General features: G+C 45.3%; 1 protein-coding gene across 2 annotated transcripts in view; it reads left to right on the top strand.

Annotated features, from left to right (window-relative positions):
• LOC115164433 (WSC domain-containing protein 2) overlaps positions 1-21,809 on the top strand; it is an 83,763-nt gene that overhangs the window by 13,814 nt on the left and 48,140 nt on the right. The window contains exon 1 of one of the 2 annotated variants that reach the window (XM_029716895.1): positions 8,259-8,328. The exons of the other annotated variant lie outside the window; for it this stretch is intronic. The gene's annotated coding sequence lies outside the window, so the exon portion shown is untranslated. Of the gene's footprint in view, positions 1-8,258; positions 8,329-21,809 lie in introns of those variants that run through there. 2 annotated transcript variants of the gene reach the window in all.

Genomic DNA, 21,809 nt, shown 5'->3' with positions numbered 1-21,809 from the left:
AGAGCAGCCAACAGTAGCTAGTTGGTCATGTACGTTCTATGCACTGTTACTTTTAGCAGTACTTTTGTTGTCCTACAACCAATTCTAACAGTAAACCAATAGCATACATATGGATATGGCTATCCCCTTCAGTCTCTCCAGGACTTGGGACTTTTTTGGGACCTTCATCCGCGGACAGGGTTTAGCAGCTTTCACAGGTTTCTGTATCTTAGGTTAGGAAACAGAGAAATTAGTCCAGGTGTCATGGCTGTCGAAAGGAGCTGACCAAAGTGCAGCATGGTTGTAGTTCCACATTTTATTTAATCCGTGGGGAGCGTCGCTGCAGGCCCCGGCCAGGGGAGCGCTGCCGGAGACTGAAGAGACGCACTGAGGACCGGGTGCTCAGAGCAGGCACCGGCTGTACTGGGCTATGGACGTGCACTGGAGGGAGAGTGCGAGGAGCAGGCACAGGACGTACTGGGCTATGGAGGCGCACTGGAGGGAGAGTGCGAGTAGTAGGCACAGGACGTACTGGGCTATGGAGGCGCACTGGAGGGAGGGTGCGAGGAGCAGGCACAGGTCTGAAGCTTATGGCTGGAACAACCCGTCCTGGCTGGATAACCTCCGTAGCCCGACAAGCGCAAGGCGTTATGACAGGTCGCACAGGTTTGTGTTGGCGAACTGGGGTTACCGTGCATAGAGCTGGCGCAGGATTACCTGGGCCGAGAAGACGCACCGGAGACCAGGAACGCTGAGCAGGCATACTCCCTCCTGGCTCAATGCCAACTCTAGCACGGCACCTGTGAGGAGCTTGCACCGAGCGCACCGGGCTGTAGCTGCGCACTGGCGACACAGTGCATATCTCAGCATAACATGGTGCTTGCTCGATCACTCGCCCCCCACAGTAAGCACGGGGAGTTGGCTCAGGTCTCCAACCTGACTCTGCCAATCTCCCCGTGTGCCCCCCCCAAAAAATGTTTTGGGGCTGTCTCTCGCCCTTGCCTCGTTGTTGGTACAGCGCCTCATAATGACGCCGCTCTGCTTTAGCTGCCTCAATCTCCTCCCTCGGACGGCGATACTCCCCAGCCTGCCTCCAGGGTCCTTTTCCGTCCAGAATCTCCTCCCAGGTCCATTTCTGTTGCTCCTGGGCACACTGCTTGGTCCTTTGATGGTGGGTGATTCTGTCACGGATGTCGAAAGGAGCGGACCAAAGTGCAGCGTGGTTGTAGTTCCACATTTTATTTAATCCGTGAAACTTTTGCAATACATAAATAACTGAAATGACAAAACAACAAACCGTGACGCAGAGAAGAAACAAACGCTACTCAAAATATAATCACCCACAAACCCAGGAAGAAAAACCCCTACTTAAATATGAACTCCAATTAGAGGCAATGAGGACCAGCTGCCTCCAATTGGAGATCAACCCAAAAAACAACAACATAGAAATAGAACAACTAGAACTTAAACATAGAAATAGAAAACATAGAAAAACACAAAACACCCCCTGTCACGCCTTGATCTACTCTACCATAGAAAATCACATCTTACTATGGTCAGGACGTGACACCAGGACTTGGGTATTTATTCTCAAGTGATAAAACATTTGATATTTCGTTGCAATTCTGTTTTTGTATTGTCATAGCTCTATTTCTGGAACTGGAAATCTATTCATTAGCTAGCTAGCTTAGCTACTACCTTGGTAGCTAACATTGTTGTTTTTAGCAGATCAAGATTATGTTTATGTCATAAAAAAACGAATATTGGATTGCTGTCTATCCTATTTCAAATCAAATCAAATTTATTTATATAGCCCTTCTTACATCAGCTGATATATCAAAGTGCTGTACAGAAACCCAGCCTAAAACCCCAAACAGCAAGCAATGCAGGTGTAGAAGCACGGTGGCTAGGAAAAACTCCCTAGAAAGGCCAAAACCTAGGAAGAAACCTAGAGAGGAACCAGGCTATGAGGGGTGGCCAGTCCTCTTCTGGCTGTGCCGGTTGGAGATTATAACAGCACATGGCCAAGATGTTCAAATGTTCATAAATGACCAGCATGGTCAAATAATAATAATCATAGTAGTTGTCGAGGGTGCAACAAGTCAGTAACACAAGAGTAAGTGTCAGTTGGCTTTTTCATAGCCGATCTTTGAGAGTATCTCTACCGCTCCTGCTGTCTCTAGAGAGTTGAAAACAGCAGGTCTGGGACAGGTAGCACGTCCGGTGAACAGGTCAGGGTTCCATAGCCGCAGGCAGAACAGTTGGAACTGGAGCAGCAGCATGGCCAGGTGAACTGGGGACAGCAAGGAGTCATCAAGCCAGGTAGTCCTGAGGCATGGTCCTAGGGCTCAGGTCCTCCGAGAGAGAGAAAGAAAGAAAAAGAGAAAGAGAGAATTAGAGAGAGCATATTTAAATTCACACAGGACACTGGAAAAGACAGGAGAAATACTCCAGATGTGACAGACTGACCCTAGCCCTCCGACACATAAACTACTGCAGCATAAATACTGGAGGTTGAGACAGGAGGGGTCAGGAGACACTGTGACTGTGACACTATTTATGTGTAGCTAGCCAGCTAGCTGACATTACCTAGAATAGATGGTAACTTGACCCTTATGCTACGCATCATCCTGGCGCCAGCACCTCCTGCTGCTAACATTTCAATCCATGCCGGCAATGCAGTCCACTGCGATGCTTCTTTGGGAAATATATAAAGTTACATTTCTAAAATAAATTATTCGCCGGTCATAATGACCATCCCACCCGTGAATACTATGGTCAACTTGAGAAAACAACTAGACTAAGCTGTTTACAGCCGTGACAGATAGATATTTACAAACACACCGGAAGTTCTTTGGGGTTCCAGGGTTCCCTTCCACGTCTCCTCAAAAAGCCGTTGAAAAGGTCTATATGTTTCTTCTTCTCCTTTATGGCACATCTGAAAATTATACATTTCCCTGCTAATGTTTCCTCAAATGTCAAGATTATTTTGGAGTGGGGATTTATCCGCAAGACTCTTTGATCAGTTACAGGGAAGGCCTGAGGAGGGCTAGCCTTGCTGCATACATATCTAGGCAGATTTTTTGTCTTGACAGGGATAATCCGCAACAGTGGGCTTTTTCAGTAAATAATACTCAAGTAATAGCTGCCTGGAAAGGTGATAGGGTAACCTTGTGTGGGGAAAGGCTATTCTGTGGGGTGGGGATAAAACCCAAATACAAGATTTAGGTAACAAGATGATGTCGTAATGGAGTATGACATTGTGCGTGTGTGCATACTTACATGTTTCTCCTTTATACATTTCACTAATTTCATCCTCATCAAACGCTTACATTTTTTGGTTATGCTAATGTTGATGCTCTATGAGGAGTTTCAAGAGCCAGTGTGTGGATGGATGTTCCTCTCGCCCCTCTTTGAAGGATGTGAACCCAGACCTGTCCAATCAAAGTAACACTTGTTTCTCCGCTGGGCATCCTCCAGCAGACGCAGATACAGCAGGGCAGTGAGGGAGAGGATGTTGTTTAGCCCACCCGCCCGTGACTATTGTTTGGTTTTAGGAAGGGGGTTGTGGTGGTGGGTGGGGCTGGTGTGTGGTTGGGGGTCCAGTATGCTGGGATATAGACGTCAGTGAATCACAAGTGTTTTTCCCTGCGCGATGGGGACTCTGTCACTCTACTTTGTTAACATCTCCAACTGTGTCTACCTGGCCGAGGAGGAAGGACGATGGATCAGCAGCGTTAGAGGCATCCCATGGTGATGGATGACTGCGGAACACCGTAGAAAGGGCAGGGAAACATGCACTGTCACAGAAACAAGGAGATGATTTGTCATCATTACCGTCATTAACCAAGGTCGTTACTCTAACACTGCTAGTCGGTGTGTTGAGATACAATGAATCCACTCTATAAGCACGGTTGTGTTTACAGGCTTGTTTACAGTATATACTATAGCTTGTTTACAGTATATACTATAATGTGGTTCAGCAGGCTCATACTCTCCGTTCCTTATTGGATCATTGAACTTGAATTGGTATTGTGTTTTGATTATTTAAATTTGTTCATATGGCTTTGTCAGTCATCTATATCCATCAATCAACTGGTTATGTGAGGTTAATGCCAGGTCTATATTTACACCTGTTGTGACATATATTGCATTATGTTATGGCTGGTTACATAAGAGTGTCAAAACTCACATTTATTCAAATGTATTTTTTCCCTGCCAAGAAGTTTCCTTTCATTTGAAAGTTTTTTCTTAAGTCCTTTGTTGTTGTTGTAATGAATTCTGTTTACAGTCATTTTTTCATTTTAAATAAATTGCAGAAAATACCATCACGTGTTACTTTACTTGGACTAAGAAAATCCACTTTATGACACTGTCAAAAAGCATTATGACCCTCCTGTGTCACTTTACTTGGACTAAGAAAATCCACTTTATGACACTGTCAAAAAGCATTATGGCCCTCCTGTGTCACTTTACTTGGACTAAGAAAATACACTTTATGACACTGTCAAGAAACATTATGACCACCATAATCATATAAGCCAGATATGCCTATCACGTACATGCCCTTATGTCAGTCATCAGTCAAAAAGAGGGGGTCTTTTCCTGCTCCTGAAATCTGCTCTTGCATTCATCCCATTCATCAGCAACAGAGTATTGGGGTAGGTGCGTGTCTGACATCAATTTGTGCGCAATTACAATGATAATTTAACGTGGTCAATTTCATAAAATGTTATGTAACAAACATACTGTAGACTATGGTGTAATTGAATATTTGGCCTTGTATGGTCGTTTTTGTGGGTTTTGACACTCTTCTGTAGGTGTCATAACCAGCCGTAAAATAATGCAATATATGTTACAAGAGGTCTAAATATATGTCATGATAGTATTATGACCATATTATGACAGGTTATGACAAGTTATGTCAACTGTTATGACATATTATGACATGGTTATGTCTATGTTATAACTTGTTATGACACTAGGTGTCAAGTAAAGTGTTACCGAGTTTTCAGGGTTGATTAGGAATCAGGTCCCAGACGCGGCGTTTGCACTGGCTCCTTTTAGTCTCGCCAACTCTCTGCTCCATCCTCCAACTGCCTGTCTGTCCTATACAGTGTCATTCAGGCTGACTCTCATATCATTGTCAATGACCAACACTAACTGCCAAGGGGAGTTAGAGGGGTCGACATTAAGGAGTGTATGTGTGCGTGTGTGTGACAGAGAGAGAGACCGAGAAGAAGAAATAGTGGGGAGACTAGAGAAATAGAGTGAGGGAAAAGAGAGAAAGAATAGTCCATTATGTAGTCAATGAATGGCTGACCTTGAGATGTGGCCAGTCATTGAGATTACAACATCAGCCAATTGTAATTGCTGACCTACAATAACAGACCCTCTTGTTCATTCTTGAACTTGCTGACACACAAACAAGCCTTAGTCTGCGTGAAAGTACTGGAACCTGTTTTTTCTACCTGGTTTACCAAGAGGGCGCCACCTGCCAACACCCATCCTCCTAAAACACAGACTTTTAGTTCTTTGGTTCCACTTTCATTGCATCTTGGAGAAGGGAAATGTATCGTAGTTACTGGCGCCAGTGTTTAACTCAGTGAGCCATTTATCTTGGGCTAATGCTGAGCCAAAGCCCCATTGATATTTAACACACAACTACCAAAGCCTGGCAATTTCCGCACTTTTATATTACATTCTGCAAATTAATTCCCATATTAAAGTAATGAATGCCTCCTTAGGCTGGATCATGTGGGAGGAAAGATAAACACTGCATTTATTAAATCATTTATCTTTTTGTTTTGAGCTACAGTTTCTGCCTAATGAATTCAGGCTCTGTTTGGTAACAAGTTGCAGATATTACCCAGATATTTTAATTTAATTTATTTATTTAACCTTTATTTAACTAGGCAAGTCAGTTAAGAACAAATTCTTATTTACAATGACGGCATACCAAAAGGCAAAGGGCCTCCTGCGGGGACAAAAAAATCCTGCTGGGATTTTTAATTTTTTTATAATGAATAAAATATAAATATAGGACAAACACACATCATGACAAGATAGACAACACAACACTACATAAAGAGAGACCTAAGACAACAACATAGCAAGGCAGCAACACATGACAACAAAGCATGGTAGCAACACAACATGACAACAACATGGTAGCAACACAACATGGTAGCAGCACAAAACATGGTACAAACATTATTGGGCACAGACAACAGCACAAAGGGCAAGAAGGTAGAGATAACAATACATCACGCAAAGCAGCCACAACTGTCAGTAAGAGTGTCCATGATTGAGTCTTTGAATGAAGAGATTGAGAGAAAACTGTCCAGTTTGAGTGTTTGTTGCAGCTCGTTCCAGTCGCTAGCTGCAGCGAACTGAAAAGAGGAGCGGCTCAGGGATGTGTGTGCTTTGGGGACCTTTAACAGAATGTGTCTGGCGGAATGGGTGTTGTATGTGGAGGATGAGGGCTGCAGGAGATATCTCAGATAGGGGGAGTGAGGCCTAAGAGGGTTTTATAAATAAGCATCAACCAGTGGATCTTGCGACAGCTTACAGATGAGTATAGAGTGCAGTGATGTGTCCTATAAGGAGGATTGGTGGCAAATCTGATGGCTGAATGGTAAAGGACATCTAGCCGCTTGAGCACCCTTACATGCCAATCTATAAATTATTTCTCCGTAATCTAGCATGGGTAGGATGGCCATCTGAATCAGGGTTAGTTTGGCAGCTGGGGTGAAAGAGGAGCGATTACGATAGAGGAAACCAAGTCTAGATTTAACTGAGAGAAGGACAGTGTATTGTTTAGCCATACTCCCAAGTACTTGTATGAGGTGACTACCTCAAGCTCTAAACCCTCAGAGGTAGTAATCACACCTGTGCGGAGAGGGGCATTCTTCTTACCGAACCACATGACCTTTTGGAGGTGTTTAGAACAATGTTAAGGGTTGAGAAAGCTTGTTGGACGCTAAGAAAGCTTTGTTATAGAGCAATTCATAAAAAATCCAGGGAGGGGCCAGCTGAGCATAAGACTGTATCATTTGCATATAAATGGAGGAGACAGCTTCCTTCTGCCTGAGCTATGTTGTTGCTGTTGCCCCTTGCTGTTAAAAGAATGCAACTATAGTATGGTATGTAGTAAATTTCACATACCTCATCTTCACAATAATATTCATGCCCAATAATCTATTTTACCAATTTAAGGCCTAATTATGTAGAGAATCATGGTGAATCTGCAATTCCACTCATAGATATCTGGACAGTAGGAAACGGACTGGCACAGCAGAGCTAAATAATACTCCCCTCCTCCCTCCAATGCAGCACCAGTGGTTGGTCTGATAAAGGATATACATTTTAGTCATTTAGCAGACGCTCTTATCCAGAGCAACTTACAGTAGCGAGTGCATACATTTTCATACTTTTTTTCTCGTACTGGTCCCCCGTGGGAATCAAACCCACAACCCTGGCATTGCAAGCGCCATGCTCCACCAACTGAGTCACACAGGAGAAGAGAAGAGATCCCCTGTTGATCTGTCTTTCAGCTTGTACAGGGAGAGGCAGCAGCCTCAGATCTCCTCTCCTCTCTGCTCACTGGGCCCTAATTGGGCTGTCACAGCTTCCATGCAGCTTTGTCGGAATGCTGTGAAGTGAAACTCCTGGCAAAATCCCGGGGTACATCCCACTGTTCCTGCTAAGATTCTCTACATACAGCAGGCCTGTTACCGCTGTGTAATTATCATGGGATTAGTAGTTAAATGTGTATGCACAGTTGGGAACATGTACATGAAGGGTGTGGTGAACCTTAAATGTTCTTACAATATGTTTTATGCTGTTCAGGACTAAGATTTTGTAATGTAATGTCATGCAGTAGCCAAGCTCTATCTATTTACAATAAGACCTGCCATTGCTACCGTTCCACATTGTTCTAATACGAAGAGTTGGCTCCTGCACTAGAAGCATCAAATAGGATAAGGCTCTAAGCATGTCTTAAGTATTAGCCTAGTTTCCGGTCTGGTGGGGATCAGTAAGCACGCTCATGCAGGTTCCATTCACAAGGCCTATATTCATTATCCATCTGTCAGTGAAGTCACACAAGTCTGGTGCGATGTGTGTGAGTGTCACATTATTACACAGTGCCTGGTCGGCCACGTGGCAGCCAGGGCCCAGACCAGGATGGCTCCCATCAGTTCCTGTGTCTACTCTACTATGTGGTGACTGTGCATGTGTCTTTAACAGGTCTCTTATAGATGTGCTCTGAGGATGACTCAGCTTATTCAGGGCCTCACTTATTCCCTGCCGGAAACATTCACCCATCCACACGGACCTCGCTGCAAGGTTAGACTGAGGCCAGGGCTGGGAGTGTGATATTGCTATTAGGGTTGCAAAGCTACCGGAATCTTCAGTAATGTTGGTAATGAACAGAAAATCTATGGCAAATCAAATCAAATCAAATTTGATTTGTCACGTGCTGAATACAACAGGTGTAGACCTTACCGTGAAATGCTTACTTACAAGCCCTTAACCAACAATGCAGTTCTAACTAAAGTCAATGTGCGGGGGTACAGGTTAGTTGAGGTAATTTGTACATGTAGGTAGGGGTAAAGTGACTATTCATAGACAATAAACAGTGAGTAGCAGCAGTGTAAAAACAAAGGGCGGGGGGTGTCAATGCAAATAGTATGGGTAGCCATTTGATTAATTGTTCAGCAGTCTTACGGCTTGGGGGTAGGAGCTGTTAAGGAGCCTTTTGGACCTAGACTTGTCAGTCCGGTACAGCTTGCCGTGCGGTAGCAGAGTCTTTGACAATTATTTGGGCCTTCCTCTGACACCGCGTAGTATATACAGTTGAAGTCGGAAGTTTACATACACCTTAGCCAAATACATTTAAACTCAGTTTTTCACAATTCCTGACATTTAATCCTAGTAAAAATTCCCTGTCTTAGGTCAGTTAGCATCACCACTTTATTTAAAGAATGTGATATGTCAGAATAATAGTAGAGGGAATGATTTATTTAAGCTTTTATTTATTTCACCACATTCCCAGTGGGTCAGAAGTTTACATACACTCAATTAGTATTTGGTAGCATTGCCTAAAAATTGTTTAACTTGGGTCAAATGTTTCGGGGAGCCTTCCACAAGCTTCCGACCATAAGTTGGGTGAATTTTGGCCCATTCCTCCTGACAGAGCTGGTGTAACTGAGTTAGGTTTGTAGGCTTCCTTGCTCGCACATGCTTTTTCAGTTCTGCCCACACATTTTCTATAGGATTCAGGTCAGGGCTTTGTGATGGCCACTCCAATACCTTGACTTTGATGTCCTTAAGCCATTTTGCCACAACTTTGGAAGTATGCTTGGGGCCATTGTTCATTTGGAAGACCCATTTGTGACCAAGCTTTAACTTCCTGACTGATGTCTTGAGATGTTGCTTCAATATATTTTCTTTCCTCATGATGCCATCTATTTTGTGAAGTGCACCAGTCCCTCCTGCACCAAAGCACCCCCACAACATGATGCTGCCACCCCCCTTCTTCACGGTTGGGATGGTAATTCTTCGGCTTACAAGCCTCCCCCTTTTCCTCCAAATGTAACGATGGTCATTATGGCCAAACAGTTCCATTTTTGTTTCATCAGACCAGAGGACATTTCTCCAAAAAGTACGATCTTTGTCCCCATGTGCAGTTGCAAACCGTAGTCTGGCTTTTTTATGGCGGTTTTGGAGCAGTGGGTTCTTCCTTGCTGAGCTGCCTTTCAGGTTATGTCGATATAGAACTTGTTTTACTGTGGATATAGATACATTTGTACCTGTTTCCTCCAGCATCTTCACAAGGTGCTTTGCTGTTGTTCTGGGACCCAGCTTCCGGCAGGGCAGGCGGAGGGGCAGGTTTCGGGTCGAGAGCCAGACCCGGTCCCCCGGTGCGGACACCAGGGCCTCACTGCGGTGGCGGACAGCGCTCGCCTTCTGTCGCCTCACGGCTCATTGCAGATGCACATGAGCAGCGTCCCAGTTCTCCTCCGAGCGCTTAAACCATTCGTCCACCACAGGAGCTTTGATCTGGCTCTGATGCCAAGGTGCCAGAACCGGCTGATACCCCAGTACGCACTGGAAAGGGGAGAGGTTAGTGGAGGAGTGGCGGAGTGAGTTTTGGGCCATCTCTGCTCAGGGGATGAACGCCGCCTACTCTCCCGGCCGGTCCTGGCAATATAACCGTAGAAACCTACCCACATCCTGGTTTACTCTCTCCAACTGCCCGTTAATCTCGGGGTGAAAACCTGAGGTGAGGCTGACCGAGACCCCCAGACGTTCCATGAACGCCCTCCATACTCTGGACGTGAACTGGGGACCCCGATCAGAGACTGTGTCCTCAGGCACCCCGTAGTGCCGGAAGACGTGAGTGAACAGGGCCTCCGCAGTCTATAGGACCGTAGGGAGACCGGGAAAAGGGAGGAGACGGCAGGACTTAGAAAACTGATCCACAACGACCAGGATCGTGTGTTGCCCTGTGAGGGAGGAAGATCCGTCAGGAAGTCCACCGACAGGTGCGACCACGGCCGTTGTGGAACGGGGAGGGGTTGTAACTTTCCTCTGGGCAGGTGTCTGGGAGCCTTGCACTGGGCACACACCGAGCAGGAGGAAACATAAACCCTCACGTCCTTGGCCAAGGTGGACCACCAGTACTTCCCACTAAGGCAACGCACCGTGCGACCGATGCCAGGATGACCAGAGGAGGGTGACGTGTGGGCCCAATAGATCAAACGGTCGCGGACAGCAGACGGAACGTACAGACGCCCAGCTGGACACTGGGGAGGAGTGGGCTCTGTGTGTAATGCCCGCTCGATGTCCGCGTCCAACTCCCACACCACCGGTGCCACCAGGCAAGAGGCCAGAAGCATGGGAATATGATCCATAGACCGCTCCTCTGTGTCATACATCCGGGACAGTGCGTCTGCCTTAGCGTTCTGGGAACCTGGTCGGTAGGACATAGTGAAAACAAAACGGGTAAAGAACATGGCCCACCTTGCCTGGCGAGGGCTCAGTCTCCTCGCCACCCGGATGTACTCCAGAGTGCGGTGGTCAGTCCAGATGAGAAAAGGGTGTTTAGCCCCCTCAAGCCAATGTCTCCACGCCTTCAGAGCCTTGACAACAGCCAACAGCTCCCGGTCCCCCACATCATAGTTTCGCTCCGCCGGGCTGAGCTTCTTCGAAAAGAAGGCACAGGGGCGGAGCTTCGGTGGCGTGCTCAGGCGCTGAGAGAGCACAGGCGCTGAGAGAGCACACCTCCACTATGAACGCCGAAGAGGGATCCGGATGAGCCAGCACGGGAGCTGAGGTAAACAGAGCCTTCAGGTGACCAAAAGCCCTGTCTGCCTCAGCCGACCACTGCAGTCGCACCGGTCCCCCCTTCAGCAGTGAGGTAATGGGAGCCACTACCTGACCAAAACCCCAGATAAACCTCCGGTAGTAGTTGGCAAACCCTAGAAACCGCTACACTTCCTTTACCGTGGTGGGAGTCGGCCAATTACGCATGGCTGAAATGCGGTCACTCTCCATCTCAACCCCTGAAGTGGAAATGCGGTACCCTAGGAAGGAGATGGACTGTTGGAAGAACAGACATTTCTCAGCCTTGACGTACAGGTCATGCTCCAACAGTCTACCAAGCACCCTGCGCACCAGGGACACATGTTCGGCGCGTGTAGCGGAGAATATCAGAATGTCCTCGATATACACCACTACACCCTGCCCGTGCAGGTCTCAGAAAATCTCCTCAACAAAGGCCTGGAAGACTGATGGAGCATTCATCAACCCGTACGGCATGACGAGGTACTCATAGTGCCCTGAGGTGGTACTAAATGCCACCTTCCACTCATTCCCCTCCCGGATACGCACCAGGTTGTAAGCGCTCCTAAGATCCAATTTTGCGAAGAAGCGTGCCCCGTGCATTGACTCGATCGCACTGGCGATAAGAGGCAGCGGGTAGCTGTACCTCAGTGATCTGATTGATACCTCACTAGTCAATACACGGGCGCCGACCTCCATCCTTCTTCTTCACAAAAAAGAAACTCGAGGAGGCAGGTGAAGTGGAGGGCCGAATGTATCCCTGCCCCAGGGATTCGGAGACATATGTTTCCATAGCCGCTGTCTCCTCCTGTGACAGAGGATACACGTGACTCCTGGGAAGTGTTGCGTCTACCAGGAGATTTTTCGCACAATCCCCCCGTCGATGGGGTGGTAATTGAGTCGCCTTCTTCTTACAGAAGGCGAGAGCCAAATCGGCATATTCTGATGGGATGCGCACGGTGGAGACCTGTTCGGGTCTTTCCACCGTAGTCGCACCGATGAAAACCCCTACACACCTCCCTGAACACTCTCGTGACCACCCCTTGAGAGCCCTCTGTTGCCACGAAATAGTGGGGTCATGACAGGCCAACCAGGGTAGGCCCAGAACCACGGGAAACGCAGGAGAATCAATAAGGAAGAGACTGCTGCCTCGACTCCCTGAGGAACCCCCCCAGCACCGACCAGCAGTGTGCCCTCTGCGGCCACAGATGGTGCAGGGAATGGCCCCTCCTCCGGTCGCCCTAAGTGCAGCACCTCCCAGCTCCATGGGCGTCAGAGCAGAGGTGCTGGGGGATGGAACTGACAGGCCCTGATCCGGACGTCCGCGGGCAGTCAGCAGGTTGTCCAGCCGGATGGACAGGTCCACCAGCTGGTCCAACGTGAGGGCGGTGTCTCGGCAGGCCAACTCCCGACGGATGTTCTCGTGCAGACTGTACCGGTAGTGATCGATCAGGGCCCTGTCGTTCCATCCCGCGCTGGCGGCCAGGGTCTGGAAGTCCAATGCAAAATCCTACGCGCTCCTCATCTCCTGCTTCAGGTGGAACAGTTGTTCACCCGCCACTCGCCCCGAAGGAGCCGGGTGGACGGTCACCAGGTAGAGCTCCAGCTGTAGTAGGAATCCTTGGCATCTGGCAGCCGTCCCATCATACTCCCTCGGGATCGCGAGCCAAATCCCGCTGGGACTGGGTGAAGGAGGGGCGGACAGTGGGGTCGACAATAGTGGGGCTGGTGGAGGCGCTGGAAATCCTCCTCCTTTCTCCCAACGATCCATCGTCTGCAGCACACGATCCATGGCGGTGCCCAGACGTTGCAACATGGTCGCGTGCTGCTGGACGCGGTCTTCTACCGCCACAGGGAAGGCGTCTGCTCCTGCTGACTCCATTCGTTCGGGTGAGTGATTCTGTAATGTGGTCTGTGTGTAGCTTGTGTAGAGGAGTCAGGCGTGAGACAGCAGATATGAGTAAATAAACATAATTTACTCAAAATAGGCAAATACAATACAATAAAGCAAGCCCACATAACGGACCGTATAACATACAAACAATCACTTACAAAAAACCATAGGGGAACAGAGGGTTAAATAATGAACAAGTAATTGGGGAAGTGAAACCAGGTGTGTAAAACAAAGACAAAACAAATGAAAAATGACGTCGACCGCCGAACGCCGCCCGAACAAGGACCGACTTCGGCGGAAGTCGTGACAGAGACGTGGTGTAGGTGAACAGATGATCTCCGCATGTGTACTTCCCACCGTAAAGAATGGAGGAGGAGGTGTTATGGTGTTGGGGTGCTTTACTGGTGACACTGTCTGTAATTTATTTAGAATTCAAGGCACACTTAACCAGCATGGCTTCCACAGCATTCTGCAGTGATACGCCATCCCATCTGGTTTGGGTTTAGTAGGACTATCATTTGTTTTTCAGCAGGACAATGACCCAAAACACACACACCTACTGTCTATATAAGGGCTATTTTACCAAAAAAGGAGAGTGATGGAGTGCTGCATCAGATGACCTGGCCTCCACAATCCCCCGACCTCAACCAAATGAGATGGGATGAGTTGGACAGCAGAGTGAAGGAAAGCAGGTAACAAGTGGTCAGCATATGTGGGAATTCCTTCAAGACTGTTGGAAAAGCATTCCAGGTGAATCTGGTTGAGAGAATGCCAAGAGTGTGCAAAACTGTCATCAAGGCAAAGGGTGGCTATTTGAAGAAATATATAAAATACAAATATAAAATACATTTTGATTTGACTAACACTTTTTTTGGTTACTACTTGATTCCATATCTGTTATTTCATAGTTTTGATGTCGGCACTATTATTCTACAATGTAGAAAATAGTAAAAATAAAGAAAAACATTGAATGAGAAGGTGTTCTAATACTTTTGACTGGTAGTGTACATAACACCATCTAACCAAACATAAAATAATGTTAGCTACATGCATTTAACTAAGCAAGCTAGCCAGCCAGCTAACGTAAGCTATTTATCCAAATAACATTTGCTCTTATCCAAAACAGATAGATTCCAGATATCAGTCAGCTAGCGCGCTAGCACTAAGCCAAGGTGGAAAAAGTTACAAAATTCCCATAGCCTACTTCAGAAAGAACATACTGAGCAGTTGACAAAACAAAAAGGACACAATTTTCTCTTTTCTTTTGAGCCCACGACAAGAAGGCACCAGAGTCTGCAGTGCTAACGGGTTCCCACTAGATCACACAACCACAAAGTCTGTGAAGAGCATGAGGTGTGGCTAACGTTAGCCAGCTTGAGCTAGCTACCGAGCTGGCATACGAACTCAGTAGCACAGAGTAGATCCTCCATATGATGTTGAGAAAAAGTTAATTGTGGGTAGGTCCGAAGATATCCGGAAATAAGTTACAGTTTTTCCCAATTGTTAACACACGTTTGCTGAAACGTTTCAGGTACTCTAAACTCTAAACACAAAACACTAAACCGTTAGCCAATTCCTCCAAACCCCACAGATATCTTGCAAAATGAAACACAGCAATCAAAATCATGGTAGATGGTAGGGTTTTCAATAATCTGTTGTTGACATTATTTTCAACTACCATTTGCACAATGGCAGCCTCCTGTTTGTCTGTAAATAGATGCGTTCTACCACCATGTGGTTACCGTATTTCATCAGAGATTACTCTCCTTGTTCTTGGTCTTCCTCAAATCAAATCAAATCAAATGTATTTATATAGCCCTTCTTACATCAGCTGATATATCAAAGTGCTGTACAGAAACCCAGCCTAAAACCCCAAACAGCAAGCAATGCAGGTGTAGAAGCACGGTGGCTAGGAAAAACTCCCTAGAAAGGCCAAAACCTAGGAAGAAACCTAGAGAGGAACCAGGCTATGAGGAGTGGCCAGTCCTCTTCTGGCTGTGCCGGGTGGAGATTATAACAGAACATGGCCAAGATGTTTAAATGTTCATAAATGACCAGCATGGTCAAATAATAATAATCACAGTAGTTGTCGAGGGTGCAACAAGTCAGCACCTCAGGAGTAAATGTCAGTTGGCTTTTCATAGCCGATCATTGAGAGTATCTCTACCGCTCCTGCTGTCTCTAGAGAGTTGAAAACAGCAGGTCTGGGACAGGTAGCACGTCCGGTGAACAGGTCAGGGTTCCATAGCCACAGGCAGAACAGTTGAAACTGGAGTAGCAGCACGGCCAGGTGGACTGGGGACAGCAAGGAGTCATCATGCCAGGTAGTCCTGAGGCATGGTCCTAGGGCTCAGGTCCTCCGAGAGAGTGAAAGAAAGAAAGAGAGAAAGAGAGAGAGAATTAGAGAGAGCATACTTAAATTCACACAGGACACCGGATAAGCCTGGAGAAATACTCCAGATATAACAGACTGACCCTAGCCCCCCGACACATAAACTACTGCAGCCTAAATACTGGAGGCTGAGACAGGAGGGGTCAGGAGACACTGTGGCCCTATCTGATGATACCCCCGGACAGGGCCAAACAGGCAGGATATAACCCCACCCACTTTGTTCTAGTCAGGATTCTAGCAGCCGTATTTTAAACTAACTGAAGTTTATTTAGTGCTTTATCCGGGTAGCCGGAAAGTAGAGCATTGCAGTAATCTAACCTAGAAGTAACAAAAGCATGGATACATTTTTCTGCATCATTTTTGGACAGAAAGTTTCTGATTTTTGCAATGTTACCTAGATGGAAAAATGCTGTCCTTGAAAGAGTCTTGATATGTTCGTCAAAAGAGAGATCAGGGTCCAGAGTAACGCCGAGGTCCTTCACAGTTTTATTTGAGACGACTGTACACCCATCAAGATTAATTGTCAGATTCAACAGAAGATCTCTTTGTTTCTTGGGACCTAGAACAAGCACCTCCACCTCTGCCTCTACCTCTACCCCCACCTCTACCCCCACCTCCACCTCTACCAAGTTTGCTTCCATTGTTCTCCAAACACTGGAGTACTCACCTGTGGCCTTTTTATCCATACCAAAGATCTGATTGCAAAGTGAACATTTACGCAATTGGTGTTTGCACATGTGAAGAGTGAAAGTGATCAATTGGTAATTGAGCTTAGCTTGTTGAACAGTGCTGCTTTTCATTTGCACATAAGACATTTTAGTTGTGAAGGTTGTGCCAAAAGTAGAGAATTGTGTGTTGTGTTTGCCAAATGTTTGTTATAGAATTGCAATCTGAGTGTAAAGCAAAACATGTGCCAGTAGTAAATATGTAAAAAAAAAAAAAACATAACTATGTTTGTAGTTATAGGTAACCAGATTGTGACTACAACTAAGTTACTAAATCTTTGACCACACTGTGTTGTTACTTTGGTGAGAAAAAACCCATGCTTCTTACCTTTTAATCTGCTTGAAAATCTATGGAAAGACTTGAAAATTGCTGTCTAGCCATGATCCCCACACCTTACAATTAAAAGAGCTTGAAGAAATAATGGACAAATATTGTACAATCCAGGTGTGAAAAGCTCTTAGAGACTTACCCAAGAAGACTCACAGCTGTAGTCGCTGCCAAAGCTGTTTCTAACATGTATTGACTCAGGGGGTGAATACTTATCCAATCAAAGTATGTTAGTGTTACATTTTTCATACAGTTTTAAGACCTTTTTGGGACATTTTGTATAGATTGTTTACAAAAAAATGTCAAATCCATTTTAATCCCACTTTGTAACACAATAAAATGTGAAGAAATCTAAGGGGCTGGATACTTATGATACCCGCTGTATCATAAGTAAATTGCAAAAACTGCAGTTTCTTGACTTCCTTTTTCTCAATCCCATGTCATGTGATATTTTGTTGCATGGACAGAAATGGGTGGTGCATTTTGAGACCTGAAAAGCAATGATAATGATTCTTAAATGATTAGTATAGAGTTGTGCCTTTTCTTTATTTTTAATCAGTTTACTAAGAATCTGGGAATGTAATATCTAAAGGGCAGCACCTACACTAAATTAGTGGTGTGTAACAGGAATGCACTTTTTGGACACTAATTCTTAACTACCCGTATTGGAGTGGAGATTGAGGTTACAGTAGATGTCACTATGCTCCTCTTCATTATTAAGCAACCTGTCAGCGTCTTCCTTCCTGTCTGAGTGAAGAGGCAAAAAGAGCAACAACAATAACAATAACAACAACAGTCTGTCCAGAAATAGAAACAGCAGTGAGCAACAGGGACTCACTCTAATGACGGCCCCTCTTTAATTAATGTGGCTGTGATGATATCCGGCTGCCGGCACTACTCTGCCTTTTCAGGCAGATTGGCTTGATGAGGAGGCCCATGGTTCAGTGACTGTTCCGCAAGAGGAGGCATGTTCACAGAAACTTCAACCCCAACCCTACCCCCCATACCCCTCTCTCCCCCCAAACAAGTGCATCCAGCCCAGTGGGTCCTGGCCACTGCCTGACATGACTGCTCACTGTTGCAGAGCTTATATTAAAAGCCAAAATAGCCTGAGCCTTTGGAGGTGATCCACTGCAGAGATAAAGCAGTGTTCATCAGGGTGAGAGGCAGGTTTGCAAGCTTCTCATTCTCATCATTTACTATTTTTGTGTGCTAAGGTTTAGGCCATGGCCTCTGCAGTCTGCTCAATTTCTATTGCTCAAAATAGTCATCAGGCTGGTCAGGTTATCCTTGAGGAGATCTTTAGACAGAGTATAGAGTCCATGGACATTGTGAGGATGTGTGCTTTCTATACATTGTGCCTTTCAAGCAGTCCACAATGAAGGGACGATTTTGAAAGCTTTAATGTAGCTCAGTAAATATCTGCTCTTGCAGCTGATTTATGGACAGTACTGTATGAAATACTCAAGTATTACTGTATTTAGCTCACATTGTGCCAAGTCATTTTTTGTCCAAGCGGCCATTTTCTGCTGCAACTTTAAACTTTATATGTGCGATCTTTGGATGTGCCTTTTGGTTTCATTAGACTCCCAGGATGCTAAAATAGGTTGTTCCTTGTGACCCTCGTAATTTAAACCGCCTAGAGTCGATGTCAGCGCCCACGGAAATCTACTTAGCATAATAAAAAAATCCTGTTACCACGTAAAAAAATAAATGAAAGTATAGAGTGCGTTCGGAAAGTATTCAGACCCCTTCACTTTTTTCCAAATTGTGTTACCTTACAGCCTTATTCTAAAAATGGTTAAATACAATTTTCTCTCATCAATCTACACACAATACCCCAAATGACAAAGCGAAACAGGATTTTAGGCATTTTTTCCAAATGTATTAAAAATAAAAAACAGAAATACCATATTTACATAAGTATTCAGACCCTTTGATATGAGACTCGAAATTGAGCTGAGGTAAATCCTGTTTCCATTGATCAACTTTATTGGAGTCCACCTGTGGTAAATTCAATTGATTGGACATTATTTGGGGAAGGGTACCAAAAATAATCGCAATAATGCTGGTGCGGCAGCTCAGAATGGCTGTTTTGTTAGTGTGAAATGTCATTATGCTCCCAGTAGCTGAGGTGTTGATGCTAAAAGGAGGAGATGGCTTTGCCAAAGGGGGATAGGGGACGGGGTTGACGGACGGGTTGGGGGTGGAAGGCTGGTTAACGCTTTACACAATCCAGATTCAACTGCTCATGCCTGCTCCTGCTACGTCTTGACATTATCTACACTGTGTGTGTGAGTGTGAGTGTGAGTCTGATTGTGTGTGTGTGAGTGTGTGCGTGCTTCTGCCTGCGTGTGCGTGTGTTCGTGCATGTGTGTGTGCGTTTGTGTGTGTCTAGGGACAGAACAGGATAGGGGATTTGGTGATTAATTCTGTTCACAAATAAGCAGACAGGTCAGGTGAGCCCAGGTGAGGTAAGATGGCTGCTTGGCTCTTTAGCTGAGTTTGGGCTTTAGGGGATCATTGGCTGCTGTTGAAGTCAAGTTTTAGTTTGACATTCAAGTTTCCACATTCAAATTTAATTTATAAGTGCATTCTGTCATTGTCTGAAATCTGAAATCTACATTCAAAGAATATGTCAGAAGAGACAATATAGCCAAATTAAGAATAAGAAAACACCATATAAGTACAACACAAGCTCTTTTACTCTTTCAAACTACTAAAATTGGTTTGCTTGTGAATGCACCATCTCTTTCGCTCTCTCTTTCTCTCGCTCAGTGTCTACTCTCTAGGCCAAGGCGTATGCCAGCAACATCCGTATAACTTTGCCCAGGTTTGTTGGATCATTAAATCCAGACTGTGTTTAAGAACACAGGCCACTGAGCAGTGATGTGGAGTAATGAGTAACCAGGATATTGGATTAGGACATACACGCGTGGCTTAGATGCGAAGAAAATCCCTGGAAAAGATTCTGAGCTGGTCTATTGCTAAGGCAAAGGGCAGGAAGGCTGATGTAACGATAAGGTGTAACGTAGAAGCTGGGAAAGAGTGGGAGCTGCCTGCTCCTCTCTAGCAAGCTCAGTTAAGTGGCTTCCTGTTCGGTCAACATGGAAAAACTAAGAGCCTTCCTTTCAGTTAATGAATGACTCCAAGTAACTGTGGTGTGTGTGTGTGTGTGTGTGTGTGTTTGTGTGTGTGTGTGTGTGTGTGTGTGTGTGTGTGTGTGTGTGTGTGTGTGTGTGTGTGTGTGTGTGTGTGTGTGTGTGTGTGTTTATCGGCATGTGATTTGTGTTGATTTAAGCTAGGTTTCTGTCCACCCCTTGTAAATTAAGTAACTACTGTAAAGTTAGTAATTTGTTGGGAACCCTGAACTCGTCTTGTATTCAGATATGTAATTAGATGTTCAGACTGTTTTTAAAGGGTGTTTAAAATACGAAAGGGTGTCTAAAAAAAATTCTCTCCTTCAACCACAGTGGACTGAATTCCAGAGAATAACGTAGCTATGAGATTTATTTCTTAATTAAAGCCAATCAATCCTGCGAGTGGGAAAGCTGGAAGCAAGGGGAAACGCTTCACTCCAGGGGAAAAATACAGATATTCTGTGGGCCCTGAATAAACGCTTTGTTCAGGCTGGTGAGTGGAAGACATCATTTGATCTCCCATTGACAGAGCTTCCCCATTCAGCATCACTGCAAATAATGACTTCTTTAAGGGAGCCCTCAGAGGGCCAATTCACTCAAGTGATTTTCAAATGTCCGTCTAGGGCCCCCGGGCAGGGTGCTGGGCTGGCTAGGTGGAGAGACAGCGTGGGGGGGCAGAGGCTCAGACGAGTGGAGGAATCTGAGGTATTTTCTCAGATTTCAGACTGTAGGGTGACACCCGGGTAAGGAGGACAGGATGAAAGAACCTCCTCGGTGGTGCCCATCAATGGCTCCTTTTGGGATTTAATGGCTCCTTCTCTGGGTTGGTTAATCTGAATCTGTAATGCTGTAAAGGTTGCTGCACTGTTTTATTCATTCTCTCTCAACTACACTCACTCCCTCTCTTTCTCTATCTCTTTCCTTCCTCCCTCCCCCTCCCTCCCTAAATTGAAAAGCTTCATGAATATATTGTGTTTTCACACAGCCTTGTGTCCTGTGGAACAAAAGAAAGCTGACTCAGTTTTTGTGGAAATTGTAGGTGGAATCTGCACAGTCCAGTTTTGATTTGCTTAATGACACTTCAGTGCTTTTGGGCATGTTCTATAATCCAAGGAAGCTATTATCACTACCACCCGTTTATTTTTACTATTCAGTTTCCATGGCACCAATAGGCACCGATATGGTGCCATGGTAACAACAGAGTAAAAACAAATGGGTGGAAACCATAGCCTTTCCTTTGATTATGCTCAGAAAATGTTTCTCAACACCGATGTAGTTACTCCATTACACCACACTCAGCTAAGGCTACTACTGTACAGGGCCAGTTGCTACTATATAGGATAATGTTATTTTTAGAGCCTTTTATTTACCTCTTTCACTGTAAAAAGGACACCAGTGAGCTTAATGGTCCATTGAGTATTATAAGGATTACAATGAGCCTTTTCCCTGCCACCCATGGGCTTAATTTCTCAGCTTTATATGGCTCACCTAAAACCCCATCCTGTGATTGGTCTGTTGGATCCTTTTTGTGCCAAATGCATGGGCATTATTGGCATCTGCCACTTCATTGCGTGCCACTGTGTACGAATTCACTTGTTTACAAACATTAGAAATGTGCTGTTGCATAAAGTCCCTCTTTATGTTTTTCTCAACACTGTACTACCATTTCCTCACATCCTTCAGTTTCTTATGTTTCTACTTTGGCATTACTCTTTCCCTTGGTAGCATTAAATATAGTTTCTGTGCTAACCTCACCAGGCGAGGTGTTAAATTAGAACAGCACTGTATCTTCCACCCTATCCCAATTAGAACAGCACTGTATCTTCCACCCTATCTCTATAGGCTACAGACTATATCTCTCTCCAAAAGACAGATGTTGACAATTATGGATTGTAGGTATTCAAACTATTACTGGTGTTCAAGATATCTACTGTCTGGCTGATGTTCACTATCTTGTGGTAATTGCAGAGCTGCCTCTGGATAGCATGTGAGATGCAACTAC

The sequence above is a fragment of the Salmo trutta genome, chromosome 27 (genome assembly GCF_901001165.1).
Source record: "Salmo trutta chromosome 27, fSalTru1.1, whole genome shotgun sequence".
In the NCBI taxonomy this organism is placed as follows: domain Eukaryota; kingdom Metazoa; phylum Chordata; class Actinopteri; order Salmoniformes; family Salmonidae; genus Salmo; species Salmo trutta.
The sequence above is the reverse complement of the archived record's forward strand: the minus strand, read 5'-3'. Positions and strand labels throughout refer to the sequence as shown.